An 11404-nucleotide genomic window follows, 5' to 3' on the forward strand; every position below is an offset into this window, starting at 1 on the left:
GACCCCGGAAGGATTTAAACTCAGAACATAAAGAGTTCTAACTGAACATCGCAAAGAATATTCGCTCTAACGATTGCGCGCTCCGCCGTTAACATTGACACAAGACCCACACATTTTAGGAGAGGGACAAAGTTAACTGAATCGGCTCACGATACTACTTTGTTGGTATTTATGTTGTCATTCTCGGAGACATAAAAGATGCCGATTTTTAACTCAATCAGAATAAAAATGAACCAAGATAAATATTGACTTCAAATCTTGGCACAAGGTCAGCAATTTCAGGAAAGGGGTTAAGTCTATTACATCGACCCCAGTGGTCAACTGGTATTTATTTTATCCCTGAAAAGATGAAAGGCAAAGTCGACCACGACGGAATTTGAACTCAGAACGTAAAGACGGGCGAAATGCTGCTAAACATTTTGCCCGGCATCCTGACAAATTCAGGGCTGTGATACAACATCGAGGTTGGATCATAACTATGATATGGCATAACTTCAAGGTTAAGGCATATCTTCAAGGTTATAGTATAACTTCAAGACTACAGTATAAAGAAAAATAAGAAAATTAAAACTTGGTCCTGTTTTGAGGTTGGATTTGTGATCTAGATTCCGTGTTACAATCTGATACAACAGTTTTTGTTGTTCTTTCCCCACCAACTGACATTATCCAGCAATTGTTTGGTATTCGTCATTCCATAATGATTCATATTCATGAAACTCCATAGAATAAATAAATAAAAATAAATTTCTTGCTTCTACTTCCCCGATATCATCAAAAAAAAATATCTAGCTAAATCTAAAAGCTTTTGACTTCAATCATAAACTGCTATTGCAATAGCATTCATTACAGATGCTCCCTTTTTACCTCCGGGCGACTAATAAGTCTCCCACTTCAAATCACTTTGTCCCCAATCTCCATTTGAATTGAAACAGGAGGCTGGAAAAGAGATAGACTATAACTGTAGTTTCACTGGGGAAGTGAGATAGACTATGATTGCAGCTTCACTGGGGATTGTATATTTGAATTCCTCTGTATTCTTGCGTGAGCTAATTTTCATTAACAATTTATTATACGTCGTCATTTAACCCTGCTAATCATTCCACCCCTTGCAAAATTTCAAGTCCACAGAGTGACTCCCACACCGATTAATTTATATCTACGTAAAAGTCACTCTTCATTTTTCTTATTTTTCTCAGTTTTATTTGTATTTACAACTCAACATATTATTAGTACTGGATGCTTTTTCCTCTTGTTTGCTATTGTTGGGGGTTGATGACGATGTTCCTGTTATTGGTGTTGTTTGTAATGCTGTTGCTTTTGCTAAAAAAATATATATATTCCATTTCAATAGGCAATTTATAAAAGGTTTCCCCCACTACCACCATAAAGCGCACGCACGCGCGCGCACATACATACACACATATGCACGTACGCGCACGCAGACACATTTTCACCCCACCCACTCTTTTAGATGATCACCCAATAAATACAGTATTTCCAGTGTGCCATCAGGATAAATTGTCTTCAGAGATTGATTAGCAGGCGTTATCGTCGGAAATGAAGTGTGCCAAGCGTTTACCAATAGACGTGAAAGATAGAATGTGCGTACGAATGCATGTGCGTATGTGTGCTTATGTGCATGTATGTGTGTGAAGCGTGTATGTTAATGTGTGTGTGCGTCTGTGTGTGTGTGTGTACAAATATGTATGTGTAGCTGGTGCGTCCCGCGCCTGCGTGCGTATGTGTGAGCGTGGGTGAGTGCTAGTGAGTGTGCGCCTGCATGTGTGCGTGTGTGTGTGTGTGTGTGTGTTTGTGTGTGTTTGTGTGTGTGTGTGTGTGTGTGTGTGTGTGTGTGTTTGTGTGTGTTTGTGTGTGTGTGTGTGTGTGTGTGTGTGTGTACAAATATGTATGTGTAGCTGGTGCGTCCCGCGCCTGTGTGCGTATGTGTGATCGTGGGTGAGTGCTAGTGAGTGTGCGCCTGCATGTGTGTGTGTGTGTGTGTATGTGTGTGTGTGTGTGTTTGTGTGTGTGTATGTGTGTGTGTGTGTGTGTGTGTGCAAGTATATATGTATGCTTGTATGTATTAATGTATATATACTGCCGTTATGCAGCAAACGATAGCGCAAGGAACTAGACGACGTGCGTCATCTGGTTTTCTGCTTCACTGCTATGAATCCTAATCCCTTTGGGTATCGATAAAATAAGTTCCATAAGTACCAGTATTACAGTGGAGTTGAGTCAGTTTAAATATAAATAAAGAAAGAAAAGGAGCAACGACAGAAAGGAAAATGGCCTACTACCGAGACAAAAAACCAATTACATAAGAGTGTGTGTGAGAGAGAGAGAGAAAGAGTGTGTGTGAGTGTGTGTGTGTGTGTGTGGTGTGTGTGTGTGTGGTGTGTGTGTGTGTGTGTGTGTGCGTGTGTGTGTGCGCACGCATATGCGCGCGTATGCGTTCATATAAAAATGAATAAATGAAACTCCGTTTCAATGCAAACTTTGTGTTCATTCAATTAAAGTGTAAAAAAAAAAAGTGGCTGAATATTCCACATACACGCATATTTTTTAAGTAATTCCCAGTGAGAGTTAACTGACAAAGTTGTAACAAAGATGACGCGCACACACACTCACACACACACACACACACACACACACACCACACACACACACACACACACACGAACTCGCTTGGAACGGGGTGGGGGTGGAGTTAAAAATTTTAATTACAAAACTTTTTGTTGTTGCTCAAATCCCAACAATGGACCTCCGCATCGTTATTCCATAAAATGTGTTCTGAGCGGAGAAAAATATTGAAAAGCATCCATACATGTTAAAGTAACAAAGAAACGAGGAATGTACCAGGTGGTCGTGAGATGTGCTAGAAATAACAGCTAAATCTCCCTTAAATGACACACCTTTCCGTTTGAAAATTATTTTCAAATTATAAACAGAAACAAATTGGTTAAAAAGAACTTCAAAAAAATGCCAAAGTTTTAGAATTCATGGGTGGGCGGGGTTAATGAGAAACTTTTTTAAAATTTCACTAGTTTCACGTAGGCGCAGGAGTGGCTGTGTGGTAAGTAGCTTGCCTACCAACCACATGGTTCTGGGTTCAATCCCACTGCGTGGCATCTTGGGCAAGTGTCTTCTGCTATAGCCTCGGGCCGACCAATGCCTTGTTAGTGGATTTGGTAGACGGAAACTGAAAGAAGCCTGTCGTATATATGTATATATATGTATGTATGTGTATGTATATGTTTGTGTGTCTGTGTTTGTCCCTCTAGCATTGCTTGACAACCGATGCTGGTGTGTTTACGTCCCCGTCACTTAGCGGTTCGGCAAAAAGAGACCGATAGAATAAGTACTGGGCTTACAAAGAATAAGTCCCGGGGTCGATTTGCTCGACTAAAGGCGGTGCTCCAGCATGGCCGCAGTCAAATGACTGAAACAAGTAAAAGAGTAAAAAAGAGAGTAAGAGTAGTGAATTTACGTTTCATTTTCTATTTTGAAAATAAAGAAAGTGGGGATTGCAATGGTGATCGCCGATTTCAAAATATTTGTTGATTTTAACCTTCAAGGTTTCTACCATTGTTTTTAAGTGTGAGGTGCATAAAGAAAATGACCAAAATCAGTAGTGAGTGAAGGAGGGGGGTTGAAACGATTCATAAAATTTTCATTTTTTTTTTCTACCAAAAAAGGCGTCTCTCATTGTTTTTAAGTGCATAGTGTACAAAATTGGACAAAATCGGTCCAGGAGGGGACGGGGTTTCATAAATTTTCAAAAATTTTATTTCATAAAAAAACAACCCCCGTACCCCATCATTTGCAAGGGTGTGGTAAAAAAAATGAAAATCACAGTCAACGACGGGTTACTTAGCTAGTGTGTGTGTCTGTGCACAAGTGGGACCCACGAAACGAAAAAGATTAAGAAAAGCTATTTAAGAAAGTAAGGATGGTTTGTGCACTTCCAGTCGCAATAATAAATTATATGATTTGAAAATTTCCCTCTGCTAAGCACTTTATATTTCACTCTTTCTCTTTACCTCCTCAACAAACTTTTTAAGCATGTAATTCCTCTCTTCATGTGCTTAACATTTCTCTCTTTTTCTTTACTTCTCAGTTCCACTAACCACATGAGTGACAGCATAATGCATCGGTTGGCTGTCTGCTCTCTCACTCACCCTCACATTCCTTCTTCCTCTCTCTCACACCTCTTCCTCTTTCTCCGCTCTAACAAACTAATATATTATTCATGTGTACATATGAAACAGTAATAGTGTATGTGTGCGTGTATATGTGTATACGTGTGTATGCAAATGTACATGTAAATATAAGTGAATGTAGATGTTTTTATGCTTGTTTACTAGTATACTTAAGAACTAGTATATTTAAGAACCACAACTTTAAAAAGTAAGTATTGGAGACGATTCGCTCGACTAAAATTCTTTGGTGCTTCGGCATGGCCGCTGTCTAATAACTGAAACAAGTAAATGAAAAGATAAAAGAACACACAAACACAAACACACACACACACATATATATATATATATATATATATATATATATATATATATATATATATGGTTGCCGAACTGTTTCCGGAGGGAAACGCAATCTTTCAGGATGATAATGCATCAATTCACACAGCTAAAGCTGTTACTAAATGGCACGAGGAACATTCTAGTGAAGTTGAACATCTTATCTGACCGCCACAGTCCCCAGATCTCATTTATTATTGAACATTTTAGAAAAACAAGTAAGGAGTCGATATCCTCCACCATCATCACTACAGGAACTGGAGACTGTTTTAGTTGAAGAATGGACAAAAATTCCTTTGGGAACAATTCAAACTTTGTACAAGTCCATACCTCGTAGAATTCAAGCTGTAATTATTGCCAAAGGCGGTCCTACCCCATATTAAAATAAACTTGTTTGAAATTTAAAGGTGTTTCCATTATTTTATCCTACCCCTGTATATAGTAATGTATATATCACATGGGAAAATGCGAGCAAGAGAAATAATATTCTTAAGATTATAAACCTGGAAAATTACAAGACAAGTTATTACACTTGGAAGGGTTCGGGACAACTTATTACATCTGGTAAAGTAAAGAACAAAAAATTCTCACTGGAAATATTGCAGCTAAGGATAAGAATTCAAATAAAATATTTAGATTTGGAAAATATTAGCTTTTATTATGACTAAATATTTTATTAGAAGTTATTACTTCTATTTGTTCCTTCTCGAGCCATATCTGTCTCATAAGGGCCGGTTTCCCGATTCCATCGGCGTATAGCTTCCCCGCCTGGACGGGACGCCGGTCCATCGCAGGTGAAATGCTAGATCCAGGAGGAAAGAGTGAGGAAAAGTTGTGGTGAAAGAGTCAGCAGAAGTTCATTACCTTCTGACCGAGCTGTGTAGATCTTAGGTGTTTCGCTCGTAAACACACACATCGCCCGGTCTAAGATTCGAACCGCGATCCCTCGATCGCGAGTCCGCTGCTCTAACCACTAGGCTATATGCCTCACATTACTGCTTTTTACTTCTATTAAAAATGAAAAATAAATGAAAAATATTCTTTGCACTTTAAAAAATTCATTCTTTAAATCATTAATTAATAATTAGAAATTTGAAAGGATCTTTACCTTTTGACCTACAGATTTAAAAAATAATTTTTTGTAACTAAACACTTTCAAACTTCAGACACTGGTAGAATGTGTCATATAAAACATGTTTTATTCTTAGCATTTTTGAGTAAAACATATTTACGAAGTTATTTCACGGTAAAGTTTTCGTATTTCAGTAATTTCAACCAATCAATGACGTGTATTCAGCTGAATAAAATTACTGCTGTTGTTTGTCAACAAGAACTTCCGGCGGTGTATATTTCGTTTGTCACTGTTATCTATGACAACCCTAACCCTAACCCTAAAACTAACCCTAAAACTTTAAGACCAGTACAAACGCACGAACGATGTCATAAATAACAGTGACAAACGAAAAATACACCGCCGATAGTTGTTGTTAACAAACAACAGCAGTAATGTTATTCAGCTGAATACACGTCATTGATTGGTTGAAATTACCGAAATACGAGAACTTTAACGTGAAATAACTTCGTAAATATAAGTTTTTTCTCAAAAATGCTAAGAGTAAAAGATGTTTTATATGACGCATTGTACCAGTGTCCGAAGTTTGAAAGTGTTTAGTTACAAAAAATTATTTTTTAAATTTGTAGGTCAAAAGGTAAAGAACCATTTGGGATAAAATAGGTTATAAAAAATAGTAGTAGTACATAATTAATCAGTACAATAAATAGAATAATGCAAAAATTAGTTATATATTACAGCAAAATCTACCTATAACAACAAATTTGCAATAAAATTTGCTTGAGTTATTGCCTAAGTTATTGGCAAGACTTCACATTTTTAGTCGTGACTCAGTGCCTATTTTCACATAATTTATTTGCCTACCATACGTACTATTCTACTTTGCATAAAACTTTAACTATATTGATACTTCTGGCTCTCATTCTTTAAGTATTCTAGTGTGTCAATATTTTAACAAAATCATGGTACCTTTTTTTAATTATGTTACTTTGTAAATTAAAATCAAATAATTTTTAATATCCAAATTTTATCCTTAGCTGCAATACTTTAAGTAAAAATTTTCTTGTTCTGTACTTTACCAGATGTAATAAGTTGTCCTGAACTTTTCCAAGTGTAATAACTTGTCCTGTAATATTCCAGGTTTATAATCTTGAGAATATTATTTCTCTTGCTCGCATTTTTCCAAGTAATCCATGTTTTTGCAGGCTTTGCTATTATGCTAATTAATAATATGTCAAACGTAAGACGGCGTGCTAGCAGAAACGTTAGCACGCCGGGCGAAATGCTTAGTAGTATTTCGTCTGCCGCTACGTTCTGAGTTCAAATTCCGTCGAGGTCGACTTAGCCTTTCATTCTTTCAGGGTCGATTAAATAAGTACCAGTTACGCACTGGGGTCGATGTAATCGACGTAATCCCTTTGACCTTGTTTGTCCCCTCTATGTTTAACCCCCTTGTGGGCAATAAAGAAATAAGAAACGTTAGCAGGCCAGGCGAAATGCTTAGCGCGCCGAGGTCGACTTTGCGTTTCATCCTTTCGGGGTCGATAAATTAAGTACCAGTTGCGTACTGGAATCGATCTAATCGACTGACTCCCTACTCAAAAATTTCGGGCCTTGTGTCTAGTGTAGAAAAGAATAATGCGTCCAATTAGCGGTGTCGTTGGTAATTTTTTCTTGACGTCAATGACACCTTTGACAGATATTAAAAGTACCTTTATAGAACTATGTTCATTAAAAAGTGTAGAACTATATTATCACCCTCAAATTTGAGAAACAAACACTCATAACTTTTTTCTTTTAAAACTTCATTGCATGAAATTCCTCGAATTGACCTCTATCCTTTAAGCTTAATTAAAATATTGTTTGTTTTTAAAATAAAAAAAGTTAATTATACTTAAATCCAATTTTTTGCCTTATATTTTTTTACATGATATTTTACCTAACAACTTTTTTGATACACATCTTTGTTGCATGGGAACAAAACTATGAAATTCTTCATGATTTCTTCTGTCATTGTGCCTAGAGTGTTTGTAGAAGGAAGAGCTCTAAAAACAGTCAGTTTTTTCACTAGCTTGGTTCTACTGGGACAAACGATGCTAAACTTGATAAAGAAATTGAAATACGTATGAGCAAAGCAAGTTCGCCTTTAGGCAAACCAGAGACACTGGACTGCTCATAATGTCTCTATTTAAACCCAAACTGAAATCTATAAAGCTATCGTCATAACTTTCTTGTATGGGTCAGAGACTTGGACCCCTATCGGATGTACACTAATCAATTAAACAGCTTTTACATGAGATGCCTGATATGAATATGTAAATGTAGAATGAATATGTAGAATAAAATGGGATGATAGAATGAGAAGTAGTGATATTTTGTCTTTATGTAATATCTCTGACATAGAAACTTCCCGAATCAGGATTCAGCTGAGGTGGTGTTTTGGGGAATGAATGATGATAGAATTCCAAAATAAGTCTTTCGTGGACAATTAAAAACTCATGGCGTAAGTATAAAGATAAATTTAGGAATAATTTAAAACGCCTCGGCATAAAAAGGAATGATTGGAAGGACATGCATGCATACATACATACATACATACATACATACATACATACATACATACATACATACATACATACATACATACACTACACGAATGTGCCCACTTTTCCTTGCAAATCGAGTTTTACACGACTACGGAGATTACAGTGGTGTGAAACTGAAGTCTACGAGAGAAATAATGCAGGCTAAATAAACAATGCACTTTAGAGTAGATATTGAATACTTCTCCTTCTTTCGTTGGAAAACTGTAATATTTGATTGTTTGTAAGGGAGTGTGTGTGCGTGTTTAATCTTATAGAAGGTAAAATAAAGAGATATGGAAACTAATATCAGGTCTGTAATGTCAATGAGAGATGGGGGAGATTTACAAGAAGAGGGAAAGTAGAAAAGGAGTGTAAGAAGTGTTAAAAGAGAGAAAAGGACTACAAAAAAAAACAACAAAAAAGAGCTCATAGAAAGAGGTGAGCGACGAGAGGAGGTGGATGGAATTTTACTTTTAAATTAATTATCAGCTCTGACGCGTCTTCGGTTCTTTGGTTTTTCTTGCAACCACATTCCTGGCTATAACTTCTGTTAACCCCTTTCCTCTCAGATCTTCCTTTAACTGCAAGTTATTCCTTTGTAAAATTAAGGCCAGAATTTATATTTTATTTACGTGTTTATTTATTTTGGTCGCAATATAAAGACATCACAAGTGAAAGGTCTCAGCAACCAAAAGATGGAGTAAGAAATTGTGATAGTATAAGAAAGACTGGAGAAATATAAAAGGGCAACAGAAAGAAGGGGAGAATAGAGAATGTGTACAAGTAAACAAGAAAAGCAAAAATACAAGAGAGTGAACGAGAGAAACTAAGGGAGAAAGTGTGTTGCGTGTGTGCGTGTATGTGTGTGTGCGTGTATGTGTATGTGCGTGTATGTGTGTGTGCGTGTATGTGTATGTGCGTGTATGTGTGTGTGCATGTATGTGTGCGTGCGTGCGTGCGTACATGTTTATTTCATCAGGATTTACTACATGAAAAAGAAGACTTCTAAATGTGACATCTATGAAATGCGCGTGTATAGCGAACACTTTGCCGGACTGTTATTGATTACAGTAATGTAGAAAGGGGCCTCTGTTTTAACTATACCCTATAATATGGGTCAAGTTTATTTTACAGGGAACAGGTGGTAGGGAGAGGCTTACTTTATCGATTCCTCGTAGTATGTCGCGCCCTCTCTTTTCTTTATCTCCCTCTCTTTCGGACGCGTTTCTTACTTTATCTCATTCTTTTCCTTATAAACTGGACTCGGCATTTATTTGCAAGATTTCTTTCTCTCTCTCTCATTTCTCTCTCATTTCTCCTCTCTCTCTCTCTCTCATTTCTCTCTCTCTCTCTCTCTCTCTCCTCTCTCTCTCCTCTCTCTCTCCTCTTTCTCTCCGTGTAGACACACATACATAAATATTTCTTTTTTCTTCTTTTCTCTTTAGCTATTTCAGTCGTAGGACTGCGACTATGCTGAAGCACACCACAATCGTTTATTTTCTTTGTTTTGATGTCGCTGTATGCCTGGAAGCTGGTCTATGATTGAGTTTGTGTGTGTGTGTGTGAGTGAGAAAGAAAGAGAGAGAGAGAGAGAGAGAGAGAGTGAAAGAGAGAGAGAGTGCGTGCGCACACGCACGCGCACTTACATAAGGTTTCGGTCAGAATTGGCACCACCTGGAAAAGACATTTTATGATGCTTCATATTACAGTCATTCTTTGGACACTATTACCTATTCGAGTAAAGAGTTATTATATACGGGTATATCCAGACATGGGTGGTTTATCTAGAATTCGTTGGAGATATTTGTCTAACAACCGTTTGAATGTTATAAGATCTCTTACTTCTCTTGTGTATCTCGGCATGGTGTTAAAGAGAGCCGGGCCAGAGGTGAAATAGTTCTATCTGAGTGTCGTGGTGGGATGCGAACATGGTTTTTGTTGAGGATGGATGATACGGGGACCAAACTTCATTCGGGCAGCCAGATGTGGTGCCAATTTCAGTAACATCTAAGCAAATTGTTCTCTTGGAAAGGCAAATGAGAGTAAGGTGGAGCAACGTCAAAGCAATAGGTGGCAAACAAGTCGTGAGTCGGTAGAATGCAAAGCGTTTGCAGGTCAGTCCCTCTGCAGATCCTACAATACACTGGGCATCGCATCAGTGGCGTAGCTAGAGTGTGCGAGCCCAGGACGGCTCTTCTGTTTGTCGCCCCCGAATCCCACAATAAAACGCATATTGCCTACAGCAGACCCAAAAGTGCCGCCCGGGCGGACGCCCCCCCCCCTTCCAGTTACACTAGTGCATCGCATAAGTCAGTAGGTGGAAGAGATTACCTCAAGGTGGCTATATATCAGGTGGAGCGAACCCTGGAAAAGGCAATGCTAGCAAGGGTAGTGCTAACCGGGCACAATATGGGGCTTGATCAATCCTAGCTGGGTCACCTTGGTGAAAGTGTTTGGTTGTTGAAAGACTCCAAGCACATAAACTCCCAGGAAACATCACTGATGATGTATGTATGTAAATATGTGTGGGATGGAAGCACTCCGTCGGTTACGACGACGAGGGTTCCGGTTGATCCGAATCAACGGAACAGCCTGCTCATGAAATTAACGTGTAAGTGGCTGAGCACTCCACAGACACGTGTACCTTTAACGTAGTTCTCGGGGATATTCAGCGTGACACAGAGAGTGACAATATGTGTATATCTGTATATTTATGCATGGATATTTGTGCACACATACAAACTTACACGCAAATAGAATAACTGCACTGCGCTTTTCTATGCTTATGTATGTTAGGCTTATGGGCGTTTTTTTTTTAGAAAACACATTTTTAGCCTTGCTGTGAAAAGCAGATATTGTTGTTAAACCGCGGTTTTCTCTCAGAAAAAGGAGATCGGCCTGATTAGTTTCAGAGGTCAGTCGTTTATTCTCATAGAGAAAAACATGCGGCTTAGTCATAATATGTACTTTTTATAGAAAGGTTTAAAATGTATTTACTAGAAACATACATCTGTAGATTTTATCTGAATGTCACGGAAATTTCTTTGTAGTGCTTCTCCTAATACACGTTTCCATCGCTTGTACCGTTATGCAATGTAGACACACCAATTCAGTTATGTGAATTTTAGCTACTACTTTCTCAATGGTCGGGAAAATGAGTAATTAAATCAACCTTTGATAAATCAGGAAAATAAATTAAAAGATACAGG

At 37.9% G+C, this 11404-nt stretch overlaps 1 long non-coding RNA gene across 1 annotated transcript in view; it reads left to right on the forward strand.

Annotated features, from left to right (window-relative positions):
- Positions 1-626: 626 nt before the first annotated feature.
- The window catches only part of LOC118767449, a 14940-nt gene continuing 4162 nt past the window's right edge, over positions 627-11404 (forward strand). Inside the window, exons 1-2 of the long non-coding RNA XR_005003370.1 lie at positions 627-637; positions 10626-10629. This is a non-coding gene — a long non-coding RNA (uncharacterized LOC118767449). The remainder of the gene's footprint in view (positions 638-10625; positions 10630-11404) is intronic.

The sequence above is a fragment of the Octopus sinensis genome, linkage group LG21, assembly GCF_006345805.1.
Source record: "Octopus sinensis linkage group LG21, ASM634580v1, whole genome shotgun sequence".
Taxonomy (NCBI): Eukaryota; Metazoa; Mollusca; class Cephalopoda; order Octopoda; family Octopodidae; genus Octopus; species Octopus sinensis.